General features: G+C 36.2%; 1 protein-coding gene across 1 annotated transcript in view; it reads left to right on the forward strand.

Annotated features, from left to right (window-relative positions):
• Positions 1 to 26,292, forward strand: part of LOC310879956 (uncharacterized protein) — a 307,953-nt gene that overhangs the window by 145,331 nt on the left and 136,330 nt on the right. The window contains exons 7-9 of the mRNA XM_083795024.1: positions 5,936 to 6,116; positions 7,112 to 7,168; positions 9,079 to 9,238. The gene's annotated coding sequence lies outside the window, so the exon portion shown is untranslated. The remainder of the gene's footprint in view (positions 1 to 5,935; positions 6,117 to 7,111; positions 7,169 to 9,078; positions 9,239 to 26,292) is intronic.

Here is a 26,292-nt window from a genome sequence, read left to right on the forward strand (position 1 = left end):
TATTGTAAATGAGGCATATTCCCTAGGGTAGTTAACAGCTTTGGTGGCACAAGATGGGGGTAATTTTTCAGATGTACTGTTTCCAATGGGCCAGTGTCCTAAGGCTTTGCTTTAAATGGCCTTTTTATGCAGTAGGATAATGGGCAGTTTGTGCATTGCTAAATCAGCCCTATTTTGTTAGGAATGTTACAGTCAGGGCACTTACAATTTGTCAGAGGAAATGCAGAACATCTCTACAGGAGTCTGTTTAAGAGGACATCATTTCTCGATAAGCTCTTGCTTAGGTCAACATGCAGCACTGCTCTTACACTATTCCCCTGTTGCTTCTGCCACACGGGAATGCTCTGATTTATTAGGATTGCACAAGTCATGTCCTCCGCCTGACTGAATCCACAATTGGAAATTTTCTTTCCTCCCCACCCTTCTTCTCTCCCCCTTATGAAAACAAAATGTAGAAGGTTACTGTAAAGCCCTCATAAAGTATTTCTAAGAGGACTGTTTCAGTGAAATACCTGTATGTTGTACAGCATCATTATTGTATAGCTGCATCTTATAAATGCATCAGGACTATTGTTTTGGAAAGTGTGATATTTAAGAACATCAGCTGTACCCACGTTCAATTATTACACTACTGTAAAATGCTTGTAATGAAGTGTAAATGTGAAATGTGAAGATAGTGAACCTAGTGAATGTGATACAAACTACACGGCTATTTATGACATTAAAATTTTTAACCAGAGCATAAGGAAAAAAAAAAAAAAGAAAAACATCAAAAAAATCCAAAAGTCAAAGTGAGTTGCAATGATGGGTACTATAAATGTATGTCTTGCCAGCTTCTAATTATATTTCAAATTGTTGAGACAATTCTCCCATAAAATTAGTTTAATGAATGATGCTTCCTTAGTCAAATCTGCTTTAAAAACTATGTTTAATTCAGTGTTCATTTCCCATTTGATAAAGGTGATAATACCCTGTCATTCAGACTACTATTACTAAGAAACTTCTGGTTTGTTTCAGCATTGTGATATTTTAAACTCAGTGCAGCCAAGGACATTTCTAATGAAAAGAAGAAAGCAATGAAGAGCCTTAATAGTTTTTGTGTTTGCTGCCAATTGTAATATGAAAAGTGCAGAAAATATTTTGAAAGAGTCAAAGCTATTCCCCCTTTTTTCAACTGTAACACTGGAATTTAGCTGTCTGCAATTAATTCTGATTCACATGGACTCATTCCTTAGTATTTCTTTTCCCTACTCTATGAACTGCTGTTTAGCACTCTGTTACTTTGCCTCTACCTGTCTCTCTATGTATCATCCTATGATGGTCGGGGTAAGGATGATGATTATTATTGTTTTAAATATGAGGTAGTTTGTGCAGGTTTTCTCAATTTGAACGAACCATACAAAGATCTTTCCATATTTGCAATTCTGTAGGGTTAGCTCTTTAAAGACTAGAATGATCAAAGGAAGAAGAGGAGATGCTCCTGGAGCAGGTAACAAGACAAAATAAGGAAGGCTCAATGGAAGCTGCTAAAAACAGGTGTTCACGTCCCTTGTTCTCTCTATCTGCTGTTTATGAAGGAGCATTTCTGCAAGTGATACCACTGCTGAAACTGAAAATCGTGGAGGACATTAGTTATCCAGAACAGGACAGGCAATCTGTGAGCAGTATGCCTGAGCAGATAGGAGGGATGGGAGGACAGGGCTGAGAAATGGGATACTGCACCATCGGCTATGTACTGAGTGGGTATTTGAAACCAAGTACAGCGCTGCACAATGATTAAAAGCGGAAGTACCTTCTGCTGGCACTGCAAAGTGGTGTGGCTGCACTTCAGTTTGATATATAGGTAGTTAAATCAGTATGATTAGACTGTGCAAATTAAATTGATGTAACATCATATATACATTGCCTGGAGAGGAAAGAATTTGATTTTCAGAAATGCTGGATATTTGCAATTTTCAGCTGTTCAGGGATTGCTTTGAAAAAAATGAATCTTTGGTGTGGAGCCATTGTTCAGCCAATGACAAACAAAAATTTTTAAGGTAAGGAACAAAGAAAGAATTTGAAAGAAACTGTAAGAAAGGAAAAAATCTCAAAATAATATTTAGACTCAGGCAAATCGTTGAAATGGAATAACAACACAACATGGCAGGTAATCTCCAGAGTAAAATTCACTTTATTAACATTGTTGTTAGTATTGTTATGAAAATGTTAAATGGATATTTAGGAAATTGGTATTATCATATGAAATTTGTCACTTTGTAGTCACTACTTGACATCCAGTTCTTTTCAGTGTACTGTCCAATACAAAATTATTCTGATAGCAACCATTAATTTCCTGGAGTACTACAAAGAGCACTATTTGCATTCCTTACTAAAAGCCTGAGAGGAAAGAGCAAGCACGAGTAATTTCTATCCCCAAAAGTTAGCTCTCAAGGCTGCAGTTAGTGAGTTACCATTTTTACATAGGGTACTGTCAACTCCTGTAAAATCTTGGATTACATTAAAAAATACGAAGTATTTTTGCCTTTGTTCTTGGTATGGAACTGAAACAAATTCAGTTTACTTATAGATTAGCAAGCTGAAAGATACTGGACATAACTCAGTTTAATTAACGAATTGTTAAATCTGAAGCCTAATGATGACTATACACTGGTACTATCATTTTTATGTTAGATTGTGTCCTTTTTGCAGAAATATCCAAGTAACTTTAGTATTGGTCCTTTAAAAACACAGTGCAGCTCTTCAGGAGCCGTGAAAGACAGTCTCTTTCTTGCCTACAGAAATGCAATGAGGCGAAGGCATTTATTGGGAGGTGTTTTTTTTTTTTTTTTGGGGGGGGGTCCCATTTTTACTTGGCAAAGTAGAAGACATCACATTTCAAGAGATAGCAAGCTGAAAATAATACTGATTTCAGCAAAAAATGAGAGAATGTTTCTTCTGCTTTATGCTTGTTTCATCTTTTGTGACTGTGTTTAATGAAGTTATAGTAAATCTGAAAGATTACTGGCCTTTCATTACTGAATATATTAGTAGCCCATAAAGAGTCTTTTCTGTGCTCAAATACATTGAATGCGAAAACCAAAGAGTACAAAAGCAGTTAGTTCGCAGAGGTGACATGAACTCCATCTGGTTTAAGTACAAGTTGAAATCTGGGGTATTTGGACGAGTCCAGTCAGAGATGAGAAGTGGCTTTCAGTCACTGAGCTCAGCTGTGGTGCTTCCACAATGAGATCTCTGTTCAAACTTGCTAGATTATAGCGAGCAACTTTAGACGACATCTTAGTTATACAGCACACAATAAAGTAAGTGCATAATCTGACAAGACGAGAGAGGCAACGCTGCGGAAGTGAGATTAATTTTCAGTAAAGAACTTGACACAACTGGACTAATTATAAGAGTACATCACAGGATGATGGCAAGTGATAATGCCCAGATCATTCTCATTTACTTCTAAACATACAACCCATCTGTACAACTCAAAAGATATATATATACATATATATAAGATGTAGAATGTTTAAGGATTCTGATTCAGCAAAAATAATAATAAAGGGGATGGATATGAAAGGAGTTGAACTGAATGTCAGCAGCACTAGAGGAGAAACTAAAGAAAGAAATGGATAAACAGAAGGTGCCAGATCATTCCTGATTTGGTCATACACTCCACCATGAGTAGCATGATTTTTTCCCACTTTGTTTTAGTTTCAGACTTGCAGAATAGTCTCTTGAACTAATGAGAATAGTAAGAATCAGGGGCTGATCCTCAACCCAGTAGGAAGAGGGTATTGTTCCTTTATTGCTCTCATTCCTGACCTTGTAGTCTCTGCATTGATGCTTGGGAATTCTTAGAGCTACCAGTAGTGTCAGTGATTTAACTGAGTTGTATGGGGGAGAAGAAGTACAGTGATGCGCTGTTCTGCTGCCTTTTTACTCCTGACAAACCCCATATGCTAAGATGGTGGGTGGCAGTAGGAGATCTGGCACATTAGCAGCCGTGTATTCTGTGTGCCAGGGGAATAATCTGTTGGCTACTTAAATCTCATTTCTAATTCATTTCTACTTTCTGAGTAGCACTGAGAGGCGAGATCTTCACAGAAACACCAGCTCTTGGAGTGTGTGAAAGTGCAGTCTAGAGGAGGGTTTGAAGCTTGTGTCTTGAAGCTGTATTTTGAGTATTGATTTTAATATGTAAAAAACACTATGTAAAACATGTTAAAAAAATAGCATGCAAAAAAAAAATCCTAAACTGTCTAAAACTTGAGTACATTAACACTTCTCATGGAAATAATACAACTGCTACGCCTTTGTTCAGTTTTTAGGTATATATATACATGGGAAAATTCACTACATCAGAAAATTCACAGAAATCAAAACAGAAAAACAAAAAAACTTTCATATTTTCTCTCTTAATAACATTGCTTGTTAAACAAAAGTTGGCATAGAATCCTGGTGTGAAATTGCCAAGAAAAGATTGTTAACTTGGCATAAGCTTTAAGTTGTTCTATTCAGTATCAGATGCAAATAAGAATTGTATGTGTTTTTGTGATTTGTACTGTTAGTGGAAAGGAGGATATGCAGCACAAGGAAAATAGGTGTGCACCATAGGGGGGAGGTCATGTTCATCTGACAACTGCAGTACTTGGCAAACAAATGCCGTAAACTTGGAAGCAAGCAGCAGAGAAAATATTCTGCTATATTCTGCTGGAAGAAGCAAAACGGAACAGAATCAATCATCTTTTCAATGAGAGTTTAAGGTGACTTGGGCCTTGCTCTTAGCTCTGTGGAGGACTCGTATACCCTTTTTCACTACCTGTAGAGGAATTCCTTCCAGCAGGATTGGTGCAGGGCTCCTCTTTTATAACTGAGACCTCCATACCTCCATCTCCTGGGGCTTATTAGCCTCTGTAAAGTTAAAGAGGCTGCTGAAAAGGGAGTGGTCCTCATTGTCTTTGAGCAATCACGGTCTGCTCCTTATGGATCGAATTGTACTTAATGGCATTACTGGTTAGCCCAGGAAAGCTGCAAAACTGGGGGAGAAGATCCTTGAATAACACGGTTATTAATTAACCTCTTGGCCTTATTGTAATGCTGTAAGTTGCCAGACACATTTGATTTTACTGATTTTTTTTTCTCTCTTAAAAGCTCTGTCCATGCATTCTTTGTGTCCTCTGTCAGTCTGTCTATCTATGAACGATGTGGCCCTCTGCTGAGAATCGTGGCTTCTGCTCAGTTCAGCTTGGATGTGTACGAAATAGGTCTCTATACCTACCTTTTACCTAAGGCTTCAAATCAAAATGATATGATATGAGTATGTGGATTAAAGTCCTGATTCCACTTAAGTCAGTTTGTTTTTTGTTGTCAATTAGGAGCTGTGAGGGTGGTCAAATGCTGGAACAGGCTTCCTAGTGAGGTGTTTGCCACATGGCTGTCAGTGTTCAAGAGGCATTTGAATAATGCCCTCAATAATATGCTTTAACTTTTTGTTAGCTCTGAAGTAGTCAGGCAGTTGAACTTGTATGATCTTGGAAGTTCCCTTCCAACTGAGCTATTCTATTCTACTTTTTCTTATATATTGAGAAGTGAGGTTTATGAAGTCGTCTTCTGTGTAAAGAGCAAGAGTAAAGACCAAAAGAATTCTGCAGGTATGAAGAATTGCTAAGTATGGTTTCTAGTTTTTATTAATACTGAAATCATTGTTAAAGAAAAAATAAGTACACCAAAGAATAAGAAAGGAATTAAGGTATCTTTGAACCTAATACTGCACATTGATGATTAGGATGCTTGTGGTAGGCTCCTGCTGACTGGCATATGTAGTATCTAGTATAGAAATACAAGGTCGGATAATTGAATTGTTTTGGAAAGACTCCATTTGCCTTTCTCTCCCTCCGTGGATTTATGTGAATTTTGCTGAAATTCACTTTATTTTGTTCATTAGCATTCTGTGCTACACAGCAAGAGAGCAGTAAGTTATCAGACATAGGGACTGAAGGGGAAGATGAAGATAGCCTTCTCATTCCATAAGAAGTGGGAAGTGAAGCAGCAAAGAAGACAGGAGGACTGATTCAGGAAGATAACACAGCAGCTTACAACATGGAGGACAAGAGAGATCCTTAAAGGTAAAAGAACTGACAAAATTTCACAGCAGGCACTAGCAGGAGATGAGAATCCAAGGGAAACATCATGCCATGTGAGAAACAAGCTTTCATTGATCACAACATGCCATGATGTTTCCATGATAGCACTGTCTAGGAAACCATTAACAGTGGTGAGAAGAGAAAACAAAATCTGACAACTTTTTGTTTTGTTTTAACAGGTACACATTAAAAATACATCTAACATATGGGACACAAAGAATCTAAATAATGTTATTAAACTTCAGATAGATGTGAATCTCCGGGGAGATATTTTTTTTACATATGCTTTTGAAGAAAACTTAAAAGCATTAGATTTTGCATTTCCAGGCTTAATTCATCACTTTATTTTGTTGTTTAAAGAAATCTATGCAGAATTATTAAGTTACTCAAAATAAGCCCAAAATAGAAGACTGATTTTCATAAACGCTTTACATATTTGTGTTTAATTTGTTGAAAATAGTATAAAATCTGCTCACATTTGGCATCCCAAATACAAATATTAGGAACCCAATTCCCTGATGCAGTATAATTTTTAACAGTATGGTTTAAGAGTCTTCCAAGAGATAATGTGCATGCTTTCGTTTTAGAATAATGAGGAATTTCATTTCAGTAAGGAAAAATAATATTATGTATGTCTTTGTACCTTATGAAGATAAACTGAACTACTTCGTTAGTTTCTGTGCACATCTGCATTCTCTGCAGAAGAATACAAAATCCCCCCAGCAGTATGTGATTTGGAAATATGTTGCAGGCACAAAGAATTAGACTGAGAGATCAGATTGTGTAGAGGGTCTTTTACCTCTAAAATATAAACCTTCTATCTTCTAGTACAGGAGGGTTAAATGCAGAGCTTTTAAGTTGAGAAAATATGCAGTCATGTGAAAGGTTTGATAGCGCTATATACCCACCAAAAGCTTAAATGTGCCTGACTGGTTTTATGGAAGACAGTAAATTAGTCTTTGCTTTACCTTTGACAGGTAAGAAGCAGTTCTTGCATGACCGGTGGCTATCACCATACATCCGCTACCACACAGGTGAGGCATTCAGTTTCAAAATGATGACTGGGAAGAAAAACAAGATGTCTTTCCTGGTTATAAATTTAACTCTTCTATGATTAGTCTGGGCCAATTAGGACACGCCTGGGGTTCAGACTATGGCTCAAATACAAGCTTGAAAGCCTGATTAGCTGAAGTCTCTTGATACTTGTTCTTGGTAGTAAATGCTGGCACATACAGTATTGATTTTCATTTAGATATCTTAATGTTTCCAGACAATCCTAGCAGATGTGGGCTGAACTCAGATCTACGAGAGTGCTGGGCTGCAATCTGCAAGCATTTTTCTTGCCATTTTGTTTCATTTTTCCTAAACTTAACTGATTTGGAATCAGGAGATATAAATGAAAAATGCAGAGTTTGCCTATCAATCATGGCATGTACAAACATTGCTACTGCCCTTTTCTAACATCCTATTACCACTGGGTAGTTGGCTAGTCAAACAGGAATAAAAATTACACTGCAAACATCATAAGTTAGGCTTGATTTGTTGAGCAAGAAGCCTGACAATTCTGTAAGAGTTATATACCTCAGCCTCGCTGAAAATCAGCCTTGTTATGGCTCTGGTACGTCTATAAAGATTGTTCATTTCATATAAAACAGCTACCTGCACTGAAAGGCCTGAAAGGAAGAATGATGCTGGTTATAAATATAGAGGAAAATCTATTTGTCTGCCCCTTCGTGCTGTTAGCAAGTCACACGATGCAGCCCTTATGCTGTTCCTAGGCAGCAGGGGGAGTTTTCCATGGCCACCTTTTGCTTTCATCTTCTGGCCTGGACTGAAGCACATCATCTCTCTTTGTCATATGAGATAAAGCAATGAAGTGTGACCAGTGCCACTGCATTGCACTCTGCCCACCAGGAGCACGTTAATGATAATGAAAAACTATCCTGCACCACATTTAAACTAAATGTGAGCGTAAGGCTGTCTGTCGGCAGACTGGTATAACAGTTAATGTCATAAAAGATAAATAGAAATTATTAGAATTGGCTTGGAAGGGATTTTTTATAGAGCGGGGTTGTATTCCTTTAAAGATACATTATCAGACTGTTAAATCTAATTTCAGGCTACTGGGCAATTAAAATGATTAACATTCTTTACTCATATAGTTTGATTCATTAAAGTTTTAAACACCCTTTACACACTATTTATGTTGAAAATAGAGAAATAACATGTTAAAATGTCTTGGATCATTAATCATTCAAATTTGCTGTACAACTACTTTCTCAAAACCTTAGCACTACAGTGAATATTTACAAACCTCAGAGGCATCCTTGAAAGGATGAACAAAATCAAATTCCTCCACCACAACGTCCAATAGACCTTTGGTAGCTCCCAGGCTCTTTATGTTTGCAAGAAAAATCAGGCAGAAAATTCCTAAAAATTGTTTTAAAAGTTATTCTGCCTGTACAAGTCTGTTCACCTGGAGGCTTGCTCCTTTTTTTTTGGTATTTGAAGGTAGCAGTGTGGATACTATTACTGAAGCTGATAGGAACTCCAACTATAAAGTCTTGTGTGCTGAAATGAATATATACTCTGAGTCTGGCACTTAGTTTTCAAATGTGTCAGATGGAATTTTGTATTATCTACTGACAAACCAGTTTATTAGATGGACATAAGAAGAGATCTTCAGGCTAGTAAATGCTGCCATTAGTTAGAGGTGAAACACCCACTTCCCTTCACTGTTGGCATTTGTAACGACCTCTGAAACACTGTGAGAAAATAATCATGAAACTCAGAATACAGTATGTGACAAGACAATTATAAACCATATATTAATACCAGTCTTTGGAAAATATTAAATCTACAGGCTTAGTAGTTGTTCTAATCTTGTTTGTTTATTTATTTATTTATTTATTTATTTATTTTTTATTCCTGCACTTCTGAAAAGGTCTGGACCTTTTTGAGAGAAACACTGTAAAGTACAGCGGGTGGCTGGATATAATCTAGACTTGGCCCCATATTCTGGGAATCCAAATTATTGCGCTTGCCTGTCCCTGGAAGCAATGAAGAACTCCTCTTGGCCCATGAACTGCCTCGTATTGCACCAGGTAAGAAAGGTCAATATTTGCATGTCAGAAGTTCAAAGAACACACGGCTGCAGGAATGTCCTGTTTCTCAGATAGGCCATAGGCCAGATATGCTGAACAAGTGTGGTCATTACTCTTTCTGTGGCACTATAAGTAAGAGGAAGAGGTGATTATAATTAGCCTCTTTGAAATCACCCAGGGGCTCAGCTGATATGTCAAAGATGTAGATGATATTAAACATGAAGACACGGCTATATTTTCACATATGGCAGCATGATCCTAATAATACCATATTTAGTATGCAAGGTTCTTTCACTTTGAGAATATCAAGGAACATTCAGATGCCCTCCTTGATGCCTATTTTCGGATCCGTGTGCTCTCTGGGTAGACAGTGGAGAGGTGACTTCCTAATTTAAGTCTTCTGGATTAGGCGCAACTATTTTACAGGAACTAAGGAACAGGTACTAAGGAACACTACCTCCTAATTTGTTTACTTAAACAGGGTGCCCAAATTCAGTTAGAGACAACTGCAGTGATCCTAGCATCATTAGTAAATGATACACTGGCAACAAACACGTGCCCAGTACAAATGCCTTGTCTTCCAGTAAGATTTTATAATATGAGAGGGTCAACTGGTTGTAGAGGTTCCACACAACTTCTGAAAGATACCATTTTTTCTATCCTTGCCAGTTTCTCCCTTCATTCCAGTACTCTTATTCTCCATGTAAGACTTCTTGACGTAACAAGTGGCTCACTATTCAGAATCAAACCATGCTATTTTACAGTACCACATACTGTATCTGTTACAGTTCTAACTCTAGACAATAAAGGGAACTGTCAGCCTCTATCAGTGAGGATGTTTCTAATGCTGTTCCATCATTCATTTCAAGAGCAACATGAGCACAGCCTTTCCCTTGAGAGACTGACAGCCGTTATCTCTGCAATACTGTAAGCTCTTGCTGACTTAGTGAGCAGAAATCCCAGAGGAACTCCTGAATTTCATGTCAGTGTGTGGTGCTGTAAACCAGTCCACCAGATTGGGCATAGAGTGACACTATACCCTTGCAGAATAGGGCAGAAAATTAAGGGCTGTTTAGATGATGAATATACAGATCATACTACTTTGAAACAATTAATTTGCTTAACTTTTTCCTTCCCCAAATCCAGATGTGGGGAAGGATGTGGAGAAATAGTCCCCTTGACCTGGACTGAGATCACTACCTGGCTTTTTGGTGCTGTCAGCTATCTCCTATGTTTATGTCTTATTCAGAAGTCTGTGGTTTCAGTGTTGTTATGATTTCTCTGGTGTCACAGTGGAAGTCACTACTCTTGCTTCTGTCCTTCCAGACTTTTCTTGTAAGTTTGGATGGCACAAGAGAAGGATGAGAGAAGAGAACGTAAATGTTGAAAGGGGCTTCCTTATTCATATTAGAGTTTGAAGAACAGGAAGTACTCCTGCTGTATTTGCTTTACACACCAAAAATTTGTCCATCATTTTGATTTGTGACAGAGATGAGGCCTTCAAGCTGACCTGTGATTGGTCACACAGTATGGATATTGATTCTGATGCCCTGCGTACCTTTGTCTAATCCTCTCCCCGTGTGTGTTGTTGGATGTTTCCCTGTGAGGCTGTATACGAGCTCTACTCAAAGGATCAGTCAGAAGTATATACTGAGCCAAAAATATAAACCCAGAATACCACAAAACCTCACAGATATCAGTGAAATAAAGAACAGAAATTTTTTCCCAGGTCTCTGCCTTTTCTATTTTGCTAATAATCAAAATTAAATAACATGGGAATTACTTTTATTGTTGGTATATCTGGGAAATGATTTTTCCTTTGAGTTTTTTAGACTTCTTATGCCTCCCATTGATTTTGATTATTTACAGTTTGACAAGGGGAACACAGTCAGCCCATGCTGTGCGAAAGATCAGAAGTGCCTTCATTCCTCAAGGCTATTGCCTTCTTTAATTCTTTAGCGTAGGATCAGTGAACTGATTGCATTTTATTCTATTTGACACTTTATATTTCACATTTCTTCATCAAACTATTGTAACATACTCTCTCTTAAAGCACGCTGCTCTCTGAGAATATATCCTTTTTGCCCTGGCCATTATTATAACCGTTTGGTGACTTGTAACAGCAACTTTCAGCCACTACCCTGATTAATCGTCTTTCAGTTGAACTGGATATTTGAGTATCTTGTTAATCTGCTTTGTCCTCTCCTCTCCTCTCCTCTCCTCTCCTCTCCTCTCCTCTCCTCTCCTCTCCTCTCCTCTCCTCTCCTCTCCTCTCCTCTCCTCTCCTCTCCTCTCCTCTCCTCTCCTCTCCTCTCCTCTCCTCTCCTCTCCTCTCCTCTCCTCTCCTCTCCTCTCCTCTCCTCTCCTCTCCTCTCCTCTCCTCTCCTCTTTTTTCTTTCCTTTTCTTTTTTCTTTCCTTTTCTTTTTTCTTTCCTTTTCTTTTTTCTTTCCTTTTCTTTTTTCTTTCCTTTTCTTTTTTCTTTCCTTTTCTTTTTTCTTTCCTTTTCTTTTTTCTTTCCTTTTTTTTCTTTCCTTTTTTTTCTTTTCTTTTTTTCTTTTCTTTTTTTCTTTTCTTTTTTTTTCTTTTCTTTTTTTTCTTTTTTTTCTTTTCTTCTCTTCTCTTCTCTTCTCTTCTCTTCTCTTCTCTTCTCTTCTCTTCTCTTCTCTTCTCTTCTCTTCTCTTCTCTTCTCTTCTCTTCTCTTCTCTTCTCTTCTCTTCTCTTCTCTTCTCTTCTCTTCTCTTCTCTTCTCTTCTCTTCTCTTCTCTTCTCTTTTTCCTGCTTCTCTTTTATTGACATTATAAGTATTTCATATTAAATCATCACATGACAGGACTTGAGGGCAGTTGTTCTTTGAATATTTCTTTAGCCAGGATTGCCTTACAGGCGTAAGGGGAGATTTTTTTAAACTTCAAATGCTGCATGCCAAATCTGCAAGTATGGAGCACAGTTCAAATATTTGCGAATAAAAATAAATGTAAAATCAATTTGGACATGCAGTTGTGTGTGCATTTTTGAAAAACATCCCCTTGGACAGATATTTTTTACAACGGTGGGAAAGAAGCCAAAGGATATGAGTGTTTAGAGTGTTACTACTTTCTAAATGATCCACTTTCTATTAGAAAATAGTTAATGTAAGTACCTAAAATAGAAGTTAGTACCTAAACAGAAGCTAGTTGTGTCAAACCTGACTTTGGGTCATGGTTCCAAATATTTTGGTCAAATAGGCTTCTCTCTCCTTTTCTCTATCTATACACTATCTAGTACCTATTTCCACTGACTAATATTTGTGCTGTGGGTCCCTGTAGACGAAAACTTGGGTGAAGTTAGATCAAAGCCTGCAGTAATTTCATAATTTCTTTATAAAGAAATGCTTGTTTTCAGCTGTAGTTGGCATCAGTCTAAATGAATCAGTAAAATGGGATGATCTCAGCTCATATAAATAATAGCAGCCTTTTCCTGTTAGAAATGCCTTTCTTCTGGAAAAAGCAGTTGTCCCACATTAATGCATTTCTAATCAAAAACACTGTGCCCCATATGGTACTTTTTAACACATTTGAGAACCCTGGTTAAGACAGAGTTCTAAATGTACTGGAAACCAAAGTTCATTGTTGTTCAACACTCAAGAGACTGCACAAAGAGTATACACTTGTATTTCTGTCTTATCCTGCCTATTAGTTTTATAGTATTGGATCTCTTTCTCTTTCCGCCTCCCCTTTCTCTGCTTTTTGTGAAACGGCCTTCATGTTACCATATTACAAGGTTTACCCTCTTTCTCCTTCTTAAACATAATGAACTTCAGAAAAAGTCCCTGAGGTATAAACAAAAACCAAGAGGAGAGCATCCCTGAATACCGGGGAATGGTGAGGAAGTCCATGACAGTTCAGAATAACAAAATACTGGAGCTTAAGATAGAACTTGCATGTTGAAATGCTGCTTGAAAAGAATTTGTTCACATTCTGTGAAAAAATATATATATATTTTTTTTCAGTTTATTGTTTAAAACTATGGCATCTACTTTCTCTGAGTCGTCATTAATTGATTTGACAGAACTACACATTGTAGGATGCAAAGTAGAAAAAAAATATGAATGACTAGAGTCAGTATTGTAGATTACCTGAAAGTGCTCATGCTGTGGAGGTCTTTCTAAATCTAAACACATATTCCTGGAAATGGCTTCCAGGAATATGGATTCACTTCTGGGATAGTGATTATCTTCTCTGGTCAGTAGTTCTTGCAATGCTCCTTCTTGCTTTGTTAGAAGACAGGTATGACGTTTACATTTTTCCAGTCATCGGGGACCTACCCAGATCACCATGACAGTTCAGAGAGAAAAACAAAGAGAAAGCAGATTCACAGTGACATTGTCCAACTCCCTCAGTGCTCTTAGGTGCATCCTATCGTGCTCCATGAACTTTCCATGAACACATGAATGGTCAGACAGCTTAAGTGTTCCCTGACTGGATCTTCCTCTACAGTGAGCAATGCTTCGTTCACAGGCTCTGCTGAACTCAGGTTCCCTGAGTGAACAGGGATCTGGAAGCCTGAGGGTAGACTTTTCAAGTAAACACAGTCAAAAATACTCTGTACCTTGATCTTTTTCCATGTTTTTTGTCACTAGGCCTTGTTCATTGATCAGTGGGCCCACCTTTTCTTTAACTTTTTGTTGCAATTGGACTTGAGGAAACCCTTCCTGTTGCTCTTTACATTCCTTACTAGTTTTAACCCCAACTGAGCTCTGGCTTTCTTAATTCCACCCCTACATATTTGGGCAATGTCAACATCCCCACTCCCACCTTCTGTGTGTTTCATTTCCACATCTGAGCTCAGCAGGAGTCTCTTGTTCTTGTTGGCCTTCAGCCATGACTGCTTAACTTCCTGCATGTTGAAATGGACCATTCTGGGCTTTGAGGAGATTTTATGTGACCAAACAACTCAAGATTAAAAAAATATATATCATAAAATAAAATAAAATTGGTTTCCAGTTCTGGCTTGCTATTTACAAGGTAATCAAATATATTTCTTGTGTCTATATTAGAAAGCAAAACTGCCCTTCGTGGCAAATTTGGTTGCAGAAGAAGGAAAGGGAGGTATGGGGAACAGAAGCAAAATGATTTAATTTCAGCATGCACTGCTCACAGCTTGAGGGAAATTAAGATAAAATGATGAATTCTGTCCTGAGAACCTACAGTTCAACTGTTCTTCCTAGCAAAAAAAGGCTTTCTACAGAGTGATCGTTTAGCAGACAAACAGTTCCGTTTCTTCATTATATTGAATAACTTCTCCTTCAGAAATTTTGCACCTATTTTTAATCAGAAGATTGTAAGGAAAAATTAATCACTGGGCACTATACACACTGCTTTTTGACAGAACTGTATCCTCTTCAGTGCAGAACTTATCCTGCCTCTGGGCATGCACAACTTTTAGATGGGCTAGAACATGTGGGATGGAAAAAGGTCTTATCAGAGGCATGCTTGGAAAGAAGTAGCTATCCGAAATTATTGTTCAGCACACCTGGACTCTCTTTCAACTCATTTGAGGCTACTTCTTTCCACAGTGTCAGCACCAAACGCTTATTCCAGGAGGGTAACAGAAGCTGGAAATTTAATTTGCATATGTTCACACACTGCAGGAAAACCAAGAGTGCCAATGTCTTCCTCTAGTTAACTTACACTGCCCTTGTGACCCAGTAGCATTTTTCACTGATGTACTGCTGCAACATTGCTTGAACGACGTGTGTCATTTGCTGAATGTTAACCTGCAAAAATGCCATCTCTGCTCCTTTACTTTGAGACACGATGTGCACTGCAGCCCCCAGTTTTTGGGGGTAATTTTATTCTCATCTCCTGACAGACAGGATTCCTATAGCACCATATGTCAAAAACTCCAACCAATTCCAGTCATGTACCCACACTGTCCAGCTGTCACTGCTATAATTATTGAAACTAAAGCCCAGAGAAGTTTGTAGTTTTGGAAATGCTCTAGTGTCCTTAGATCTTTACTACTGATGTTATAGCTGATTAGGACCCTGCCAGCCTTCTGTTGGTCTCTTGAAAACTGCTGTAATTCTCATTCATCATGGAAGCTAACCAGCTGCTCCAGAGCCATCCCATCAAATGTCTTGCTTGATGTAACACTTTGCTGTTGTCCTGACCTTGATGGTTTGGATGTTCAAACAAAGGCTACTTATTATGTTGGAGTTGCTACAAAAGGATCACATTAACTACATTCGCAACAGAAAAATGAAAATGTTTTCATATAGGTGCCTGGTGTCACTGTGAAGACTTGTACTAATCTGCACTCATTTCTTGTTCATCCTGCTATATTTTCATGAACATGCCACGCAAGTGAGATGCAATGACCTCCTGAAATGCTTTCCTGTCAGGCTGGCACTGAGCCTTTGACAGGAGCGTGTCTCTTAGAAGAGACCCAAAGTGATTCCTGTAAAAAGAGTTTTGAGCCTCCTCCCCTCTTGTTACTTCTATCCAAATATAGTGAATTTGAACATCATCTGATTCTCTTTGAAACTTTGGTCCCAGTAGGGAGTTCAACTATTTGCTTTTTCTATTAAAATCTTAAACTTGAAACTTTGGGATCTCAGGGTGTTTTTAAGTTTTAACCTTTTTGACATCCTTTACATTCATATCCATTGCAGTGCTAGATATGTGTAGTACATAAAGCAGCGCCTATTTAGATTGCATTTTCATACTATGTTCTGTTTGATCTCAATTATCAGCCCTTCTTGTACGCTTTTCAGCAGCTTCAGAACTCTGACAGTGTTAGTAATGCTTGTCTGGTTGATTCATTCACTTAAGTGTTTTTTATTCTAAATATATAAAGGCTTTTATGTTTAAATAATAAACACATAATTTAGATGGCTTATATTTTGTTCAAATAGCAACTTATAATCAAGAGTCTAGATTTCAATATACTGACCTCAAACTTTGGTTTCCTAAACACTTTTGAGATGCTAGGTAAGAGATGCTTTGTTAGTGAGATTTTGAAGTGTGAGAAGCAGGACTGAGTGGAATTCCTAAGCTAGAACAATTGATTAATTTGATGAAAAAATGAATGAAAATGAAGGATGAAAAAATGAAAAAATGTCTTCAATTTATACTTTAGCAATTGTCTTCCAATAATGTAGAAACTATTTCAATGGAAGTGATCACCAAAAAAAGGGGAATTTGATATTGCTGGTGAGAAAGCTCAGAATGACTCTGAATGCTGAAAGAAAATCTGGTGTGTTGGTTGTGCAGATCACTAACTCCTGTTTACAGTAAAGACGATGTAGGTTTTTTATTTTATTTTATTTTGTTTTTCCCCACATCTGAATAAACATAATAAATAATCCCAGACACAAACTGTGACTAACTTTTGGTTAATTCATAGTTTAAAAAACAAACAAACAAACAACTTTTAATGATCAGATTGGGAAAGCATTAAGAGATTTGGTCCAGTGGACCAATTATCTTTCCCCTACCTCAGGGTACAGCAGCTTCCATTCTCTTGCTGACTGGCATTTAAGAGTGGCCTGAATTTAAAAATTTCTGGAGTATTGGTTGCACCTGACCCCACTTTTGGTAGTCTTGTTAGTCCTTAAAGTGAGTTGAATGATGGGTGAAATGTGACTGTTCAGTAGGAGAAGGAAGTCATCAGTCAAAGAGCTCAATACATCTTGATGACCAAAAGACATGGAAAGAAAATAAATAGAAAAACAACTGGAGATGTGATCAGTGGCAGAGGGATGTATAAAGGGAAACATGACACACGGATTGTATCACAAATGAGAGAGCTGAGTGAGACATTTGCGCTGGTTATGTCAGCAGTGAAAGACAAGCCTAAGCAAACGGTTGAGGACAGCAGGCAAAGAACAAGTGATGGAAAGAATATTTTGAAGTGCTGTACAATGTGGAGTGTAAAATAGATAAAACAGTTTTTAGAAGTTTCTCACTACAAATGAAGGAGAATACAATTTTGAGGCATAAAAAAACTTTGTAAAAAACTTGAAAGAAAAAGGTGAAAGCATGGGTGCAGAGCTCTGGCTATTACACAGGAAACAAACTTACAAAAAACATACAGGACTGAGACATGGAAACTGATTTTCTATTTTTATTTTTAAAAGTGGGGGGAGGTTTGTGGAAAAAAAAAGCTCACATCATAGTATATGAGGAACATGCAATTTTAGGTATTTGTAAGTGATATTTGTAATAAGACAAATTGGTGTAGATACAACATAGTTGAATCTACTGAAACCTTCTATTTTCTTCAAAATGGGTTTAGCCAGCTATCTGGGAGAACTGACATGTTTTAGGGGTTTATGGCCACCTAAAAATTTAATTCAGCTGATAGAAAACATTTACAGTGAGTAAAGAATTGCATTTAGAGAAGAAGACAATAGATGGATTTATATGGTCACAGGATTGGAACAAGACAGGTTGCTGCTACTGCCTTTGTTCATTTTAGGGTTGGCTTTTGAATTCAAAGGAGAAGGGGGAGGAATTATATTGTGTGAGCAAGTGAAAAAATGTAGCTTCTCAGATGATATTCATCTTATGGCTTCATTAGAGAACCATCAGAGGTTCCTCAGAGAAAATATGACCAATAAGCAGAAATTCAGACTGAGGGTCCAGCACATAGAATATAAAGAACAAAGGCTGAGACAATTTAAAGAACTTCAGATAACTACTCTTTTGCTTTTTTTTTTCTCTTTTGTCTCTTGTTTGATAGTAGTGCTATTTTGTCTTACCAAATCGCGTCTTTTGCTTCAGTAAAATTATCTTCAATATAAACTTTTTAAAAATGGGAATGTGTGGGAAGTAGCACCCTAGTAAGCTGTATGCAGAGCTTTCATACTTAATCTAATGGATCTAAGTATTTCTTAAGCAATCTGGAGAGAGGTTAACTTAGTTGAGAGTGCTCTTACAGCTGATGGCTAAGATACTGCTACTAATTCATAACGCATTTGAATGCAGTTGTATATGTTTGAATGTTCTCAGTGATGTAAATGTCAAGGCCTTTTCCCTCTTGTTATATCTAACAAATAATTGGGAAATTTTGTAAAACTGTTAGATCTATGTAAACAATAGTCAAGTGCCCACTTTTTGTCTACTGTGTGTAATCTGGGAGAATGGGGTGTTTTAGTGGTTTGATTTAACTGAAATTTGGAAAGCGCTGTGGAAGGCAGTAGTTGATTACACATAGTTTTCTTATCCTTCTGGAATGTCGTAGTTGGATATTATGTACAACACGTTTAACTCTATTGTTACGTATTATTACCAAAACACGTGCAAACTTAACAGATCTACTCTATACATTGCACTGGAAATGCAGCAAAATAGTTCAAATAAGGAGCTTAGTAGCCTGGTAAGTACTAGTTTGAGTTGGGTATGGAAACTCTGCTCGCACACAGGACATGAAAGTATTTTTAACAGAAAAATGCTTGAATAGAATTTGAGAAAAGGCTAGGGTTAGAGGTACTGATGTATCGGGCACTGTTGCATTTTATATATAAATTTTCATATGCAAGCAATGGGTGCTTCACAGATATGCTTTCTCTTAATCCATGAGAGCAATGCTTAGAGAAGAGAGTCACAAATTTTGTGAATAGGAAAAAATGAAGTTATTTCTCTGATTTATTGACTTATTGTACCTATGCTAATTGAGGCAAGGGAAGTACCCAGCTGTCCTATGCAACAGTAGAACTATGTTTGTTTAACATAGTTAAATAATGTAGTTGTTTTTTATTTTTAACACTTAAAATCTATCATATGAAATTCTTTGATTTTCACTTTCATACTACTGGGTTGGCATGTAAAGAAAACCTTGTGCTTAACAGGTACTTTGAAAATTATCCAAAGAAAACAGATTGCTTTTATAAACTTTTTATAAAGTTTTAAAAGACTGTAGCAATAGTCATATAATTACAGTGATAGATTGATACCCATCTGCTTTATTAGGAAGAATTGTTACTTTAGTCCAATTTCATAATTACCTTAATGTTGATGTAGTTGCATTTTTGTATTTTTTTTTTAAATAATAACATGTAATAGAGAGGGGGAAAAAAAAAAACAACAACCAACAGCCGAGAAAATAATAGCTGTTCATAAGATACTACTTCATTTTTTTTTCAAGCTGACAGTGTGGTGCAGAAGTCTGCTAGGCAGAAGAATGCCAAACTTATTTTTATCATTATTGCTATTATTGCTGTTTATTACAATAATGTACTTTAAATTTACAGGCTTAAGCCATCATTGGTATATACACTATACGTGTAGCTATACATATCTAATCATTTGTGGAAGGTATTAGTATTGTAAATACAGCTTATCTTTGTTATAAGAGTGGCATTAATAACAGAATTTCATAAATGCCACCATATAGTAGGATAATTTCAAGACTGAAAATATGGTGTATTGTAGCTAAAGATGTTCACAAATACATGTTTTGTGTATATGGGAAGGGGGAGGAGTGCTGTTTTGCTCTTAGAATGCTTTCTGATGCATAAATATTAGCATTAAATAATTTTGAATACCTTGTTTCCTAAAAAGATTAGTAGCTCTTCTCTATGTGATAAATTGTGCAAGAGTTATTGTTCACACCAGTCTTCATACTGTATTATTCTGTGTAGCTTTAAATAACCAAGTCCAAATTATGCTCAGCAAGCTGTTGAGAAAGCTTGGAGAAATCTGAGAGCTGAAGGGCCAATTTGCGCCCTGACTTACATCCTGTGCAAATGTACTGACTTCATGCTGGCTGTAAAGGGTATAAGGCATTACAGGATTTGATCTGTGGCATTTAATTTTGACTTGGTTCTTTTTTTTTTTTTCTTCTTCTGTCTTAATGTAAAGGAACAGCGGACCTATATATTGCTAGGTTGTGCTTAGCAGCATTTCCACCTCTTTTACTTCGCATCTCAAAATTTACACGAGACTTAATAAAAAATATATCTACTTGTTTTGTTACCAAAACTGCAGTTTGCATTGGATCACATTTGGAATCACAAACTTTGCATCTGGAACTATTGTACAATAAGATATATCCTTTGTAAGAAATATACTTATCTCTTTGTGGCCATACATATGTTTCCTAAAAGCAGTCAGTAAATGCCAGTTCTTTTTTTGGGTGCATCTAGATTGTCTCCTCTCAGTGAGACTTTCTGCAGTCTATGTTGATCTGTTTGTAGAAGATATCCCATTTGGTATTTGCATCTAAAATTACAGGCATGGGCGATTCAGGCTGTGTAAATTCAGCTTCACCACATTTGGTATGGATCAACAAATCCAGCCAGTTTTGTGATACAAAATACTTGTATATCATTTTGCCTGAATTTATATTTCTCTTCTGATTGTCTAGGGAATGACTTTTCATGCTAGAAACTGAAGAAATTGAATTAGGGGTCTTTGGAAATAGGAGTAATTTCATCATATTTAGGTATTTTCACCTGAGTTTGTTCCCTGATCACTTCTTCAGCAAACAAACCTCCACTTCTGGGTATTGCTAAATGATTGGCAGAAAGTGCCAAAAACAGTGACGTTCAGGCATAGACCTAGTATTAATTCAAGCTGTGATGATAATTTCACACACCAAATGAAAGAGGTGAACTGAGCAGTTTCCACTGAGTTTAAAGGCAAGGTGACGTATTCCACTTTTCTTAATGACCTGTGCAAAAAAGTATTTTTATTTTTTTTTTAAATTTATCCATCTTGAAGTAATTAGATGCAAGTCTGTTTAATAATAAGAGTGTAAGGCCAGATAGTGCATTTGCTTTTTTTTTTTTCTCTCCCACTGTACACCTTGAGTATATATATTGTGATTAATAGAAGGAAAACACTAATAGTTTAAATGGAAAAAAGAAACAAACACGTAGTGTAATTGCTGTTTAGTCCTCAGATCCTTCCATTGTTATTTTCAAGTGAGGAGGAAGCTCACTCCCAGACAACTGCTGAGCTAAAAAACAGATGTTGGCTTACTGGATAGTAGAAGACAGTGAACCAAGTTATACTACTATTCATCGTTAGCTACAGTTTGTTTTTATAATAGCTTAACTTGGCTGTAAATGTATTGGGGAAGCCAGTTTTGAGTTACAAGAATCAGAAAATTAGTTCTGTTTGTTGTTGTTGGTTTTTTTTTTTTTTTTTTGGTGATTAGTGACTTTAGAAATAACTGGCTTGGAAAACCTTGCTGGTTTTAACCATTCCCTTCAGTCAAGATTATTGTGCAATCCTAGTTTGGTTTACGAAGTCGCAGTTTTGTGTTTTCCAGGTATTCAGTCACAAGTTCAAATAACAGATTCCAGCAAAATCATAAACCATTTGAAATATTCACTGAATCTGAAAATACAGTGAGTAAAATTATTAGTAGATATCATAGACTAACGAGAAAAATTAATGTGGGCTAGACATAGCTATGGTTAACCTTTGCAATTTGTCTAAGACAGGTAACATGTACGCTTTCCCTAAGTGACTGAAGAAAATCCACTTGAAATTTTGTTTCAAACTATAATGTGCAAAAAAATGCTTCAGAAAAGAAGGTAACCTTTGTCAATCACACTGTAGAAAAGCAGTTGGTGAGAACAAGAGCTTTTGGCTTCCAGATCAGGGTATCCCTTCACCACTATAGCAGAATTTCCAACCTGCTTCCACAGAAAAGATGAAGATGTTCTTCATCTCCCTCAAAGCTGTGAAGTCTGTCTCTTAGAATTCTTCCTTAAGTGGCCTTTAGAATTTTTTGCATAACCTTGTCACATCTTCTAGCCCAGTTGTTCTCTCATGGCCTTCATTACACCAGACTAAGCTTCTTACGTTCTCAAGAAGTTAGAAAAGAGGGTGTCCATGAAGTCTCTCACTGAGACATCATTCAGGCACAAGAGATTTTAAGCCTTTCATAGGAAAGCCATCATTAAGTGAAGGAGGGTTGAAAACTTGTTTATCCCAGTTCCAACCTGACATTTATAAGTGCCTTGTTTTTTCTGTTTTCTTGTAGAAAGTTTTGGAAACTTATTCTCATCCAAGCATAATTTTTGAAAGATCCTTTAAGGAAGCTATTAACTCTGGCATATGGAGAATTTATGATTTCTGCAAGTGTTATATAGGAGAGACCCTCTCATGAGAGCATATGATGCATTTAACTCATGTTATGGAATCTGCCTCTATATCTGGCAACGATTTCAAATTTCCTGAGGTCTCTAAACTATATCAGAACTCCCAAGCACAGACTGTCACTGAAAGGGAGGTAAAGTTATGGTATGTTATGCTTAGGTAAAAAATATCGACACAATATTTTTATTGTTTTGGCAGACAAGACATAAAGTGAAGATGTGTACAATTTCAAAACCAGTTTTAGCATTTACTTTTGGATTACATAATTGATGCTCAGTCATTGCCTTTCTTCCTTCTCTCCCAGAGGCATTGTCTGAGTTTCTAAAATGTGTTTCATCTCATGCAGATAACTGTCATTCATTTTGCTGGCTGAAAGTTTTTAGGAAAGTAAGGAACTATTAATTGCCATCTCTATGAGGAACTGTGGCTCTTCTCCATCCAGAAGCCTCCCTTTCATATGAAAACTAATCTATTTCATATGATGGCTTTTACAAAGAAGTGGAATCCTCCCAGTTGACCATCTCACCTCTGACCAACTACCCCAATGCACCTCTTTTAAAAAAAGGTGCTTATCAAGAGTTTTGCTCTTCACTTTAGAGTATGACAAGAAAATACCTTGTGGGGAGGGTATAGATCATTCTTGCCCAAGTAGAAGGATTATAATATTGATGACTAATGAAAATAAGGAAAGTTTTTATAGTGCAAATACACAAGTTTCTAAATTCCACATCTCTCACAATGAAGTTTATTTGTAAGATAATATATGTGGTTAGAGTTAGTTTTGTTGCAACTTAACAGTTATCAGCTAGAAATAAGTTCACAAATACCTGTGTTTTTGAGCTACATTCATCTACAGGTAGCTTGGCAGACAGTGATCTGCCTCACAGAGAGCTTTGGTTGCTCATGGTCTTGTTATTTCTCATACTGTTTAACTTTTCTTCAGGTCTATAGGAAATTCTACTAACAAGGACAAAGGACTTCTTTTTCCCTACAAATCAAATGTGCCTCAGATATTAGGGCATTGTTGTTGAAGTCTTTTTGCTGCCCCATTAAGAAGCTTAGTTTTAACAGGTCTGAATTAATTAAATATTAAAAGCAGCTCAGATGGTTTGTTTTCTGTCAGGAAGCACAGTGACTTGTGTAGGCTAGCTACTGAAGGTGGCAGGAAATTGAATTACTTCTGTAAAAGATTTTATATGTTCTGTAAGTTTATATACATTTCCTTTCAACCTTGGGGTTTGCATGCCAAACTTTAAAATGAGGAAGTGAAATTGTAGAGTCCTGTTATAATGGAAAGGTTGACCTTAATTATTATCACACGAATAACTTACAAATTAATAGAGAAGAAATGAAGTAAATAATGTAATTAGGAAATTATATCTTATTCTTAAAGTCCTTAGAAAATGAACATTGTAACTTAAGAGTACAGCTAATGAAGGTATTTATAGTTAGTGGTTTTGATTCTTTGTTACCTTCTTTTCTCCTCCTCTTAAACACACAAACAAACAAAAAACAAACAAAAAAAGTAAACACAAAATCATTTTAGACCAAACCTGTTTATTTTTTTCCAAGACAAACACTCAGTGCCTAGACTTCTAAACAAGTGTTTTATCCTGGAAAATCAAAATAAAATATTTTCATGTACAGTAAATTTTACTATGAAACTTTACAGCGGCTATATTAAACGATAAGAATAACCATTTTGAAATTCTGAACATCATATAATTAGACCAGCCTTTAAGAAATATTCAGAGTTAAGGCACATTAGATTGTATTCCACAACATGGAGACAGCCCTGACAAAGAAACATTATTCTTAGATTTACAATTAATTACCCTTATGTCTATACCTTGCATTCAATTTGCATATCTTAAAAGTGCTGTAAATTTCATAGCACTCCCTTGTTATTTAAGATCATTCTGCTTAGTAAAAGTTTCTATAGTGATAACTTTCTCTTGATTATGTAGTTGTGAGGTCAATAAATCTGGCTTTACTTTGCTCTACAACGTTATAATTTTTCTTTTTTTGTGTGTTTTTCATTATTTTGCTCCTTGTTCCTTCTGCCCTCTCATTTATAATCCTCCGAACAACCAGTAGATAGAGAAGTCTGGCTAGAAGACGAAGTGAGTGGTCAGATTCTTAGATGTTATCTTTTTCCCAGAACGCACTGGTACTGGGTGTCTGACATGTTCTATACATCTTTCTAGTGTCAACCTCATTAAACAAATACAACTTGATGTATAGGTCTCAAGAAATGAAATTTCATGCAATGAATTTTCTCTATTCCAGCTTGTGTTGTTCCCCTCTTTTTTTTTTAAAACTTCAGCAGTAATTTTGTACATACTTGATCCCCAGTATAATTCTGTGATTGCTATTGCTAATTTTGTACCCTAAATTTATCAGTGTTTTTCTGTTATTTAAAGAAATATCCATATTTTAAGCTCACAACTTAAAGTTTGCTGCTTTCTAAACAAGGAATGTAAGGTTACCTCTCTATTAGATGTGATCTACTGTTTAGAATGTGGTTCAATATGTTTACTTTGGTCAGATATGTATGTGATTCTGGTCTAAATACGAGACATATCTGTTGCAACATACCTGTTGTAAATGTCCTAGTCTTCTATAGGTAATTATAGAAACTGTTTTATGGTCTAATTCAAGGTTAACACAATATCTTGTAAGCCAGAATGACACTGAACACTTTGCCAGAATAATAAGTACTACTCTCAGCCTTTTTTGTTTTCCCTTCAGCTTAAAAGAATTTTTAAAAGAAATATGTTTTCAAACTAAAATAAACCTTCTTTAATGAGACTATATATTATTTACAGAAAAATGCCACTAAACTCAATTAGTACTGGTCTCATCACTGCATAGAATTGAAGTTTTTGAGTGTTTTTTTTTTTAATGTAGTTCATTGAAGTCATTTACTGAATCTGGGGCAATATTCTATTTTTAATCAAGTTTAAAAGTATAATGTATGAGAAAACATTAACATGCTGTATGGATTTCTGTAGATGCACCATTGTAAAAATTCACAGACAAGTGCATAGGTTTATGCCCATCTTATTTCTTTTTCAAAGAAAATTTGTTTGAATAGTATTTTAAAAAGGTAATTTCTTATTGCTTCTCCTCCCCCCCTCATTGTTAGTTATTAGTTATTGTAAAAGTTGTTATACTGGTATTTTTTATTTCATGTATTATTTGATAACACTGTTAATTAAAACTAGTTTCCTGGGCAACAGCAGCCATTCTAAACATTGTCTGTTGGCCAGAAACACATCTTTTGTAACAGTGGAAAGCAGAACTATTGTATTAAAGTAATGACCAGTTATACATCATATACTAAACAAAACCTCCGAGTGCAGTACTTTTAAATACTACCTTATTGAGCTATCTAATTGTCATGAACTTTAACGCTGTAAATAAGTTTTAAAATGAAAGAATGAGTTTGGTTTTTTATTATTATTTTGTTTGATTGTTTTTTGTTTTGTTTTGTTTTTCCCTTGGGGCATGATGTTGAAGTTACAGGAAAGAGTAGGGTGGAAGATTTAACAAATGTATTCATTTCTGCTTCTGAATCTCTCCCAGGCCTTTTAATATATAGTTTCAAAGATCTGAAGTGAAATACATTTATCCTGGTTTTCATGGGCTTGATACAAGCAAATGTTAAATACGGCACTATTCTATTTGATTACAATATAATGTTTCTACTAAAATGATTTTTGAAAACCTTCCCAAAATTCCAATAACATTATTTCAAGGAATATAACATGATAGTGGAGATTAGATACCCCTAAAATACCTTGGCAAAAGTATTCAAGTAGTGAGAGTTTTTCTGGTCTTATGTCCTATATACATCTGTTAAATTACTCAGAGATCTCATTAAATAAAGCTAATGTACTTGTAAAACAGTAGGGAGAGACAGTATATCATTGTAACTGTTAAAAAGAGCCATTCT

Source organism: Anser anser, assembly GCF_964211835.1.
Source record: "Anser anser genome assembly, chromosome: 11".
NCBI lineage: Eukaryota > Metazoa > Chordata > Aves > Anseriformes > Anatidae > Anser > Anser anser.